Source organism: Melampsora larici-populina, assembly GCF_000204055.1.
Source record: "Melampsora larici-populina 98AG31 unplaced genomic scaffold MELLAscaffold_2, whole genome shotgun sequence".
In the NCBI taxonomy this organism is placed as follows: domain Eukaryota; kingdom Fungi; phylum Basidiomycota; class Pucciniomycetes; order Pucciniales; family Melampsoraceae; genus Melampsora; species Melampsora laricis-populina.
In genome coordinates, this window is record NW_006768766.1 from 233,152 (window position 1) to 234,213 (window position 1,062).

Consider the following 1,062-nt stretch of genomic DNA (forward strand, 5'->3'; position numbering starts at 1 on the left):
TGATCGATAAGTTGAGCCATGTGGTAGACGGCAGTGCAGCTGCATGCTGCAGGCGACTCTACAGGATCCCCCAGAAAAAGGTGGAGGAGGATGAGGCAAATCAATCGAGATCGATGGATCTTTTAAAGATGTATGGAGCCGTCCTGTAGTTGGTAATATGAAATCAGAGATGTGAATCAAGCGCCTGTTGCTCTTGCTGCGGAGTTCATTCACACCATCTTGGATCCAAGCTAGCCTGGGCCGTTCATTTGCATGGATGGTTGATTCATCATGGTATAGAGGGATTAGTTCGCCAAAGGTTGGATCTTCAAGGACAAGGGGGTTGGCGACTTGAAGATCGGGATCGGAATATGTTCGGATATTTTTCTTGAGTTGTTCATATTTCTCGAGAAAGACTTGTCTGGAAAGAACCACATCAGGTCTTTCATGACCATCATAATACAGTCCTTTACTGTATTCACGTGCCCAAAATCCCAAGTGAAAAAGCCATCGATACATGGTGACCAGAGAGATGGTCTTCTGATATCCAAATTTTGGGAGAACAATCGAGTTTGCATAGTCCTGTAGACCAAGAGGTAAGAGCTGGTTTGAATGAAGAAAGATTCAGTGTTTGTATCTCTGATTTAGTGAGAACTACATAGAAAGAGACTTACCTCTCCTGGCTTCTTAGATGATGCCCATGTGTAAAGCATATCAAAGACCCGTTGATCATCCAACATTGATTTTGGTCTTGATTCTAAACCAGTCCTTGAAAAAAGAAGCTTGTTATGGGTCATGAGATGAACTGCTTGCTTTTGTAACCTCTTTGCATGGCTTACACCAGTTTGAAAGTTGTGATGCTTGATTGAGGTTTGACGGGCTGAAGAATGTGCAGTGAAATATGAAGCAGTGACTGCAGGGGACTTTGCTCCTTCCAAAGTCAGTTCTAGACAACGTCCATTGTACTCGTGAAGTTCGCCAATAAGGGTGGTGGGGTATTGAAATCCAGGATCTGTAACTTGCTTATACTTTTCAGACACATCAAGTAGAGCCTGATGCATAGCGTGATGTTGATCACGGGCT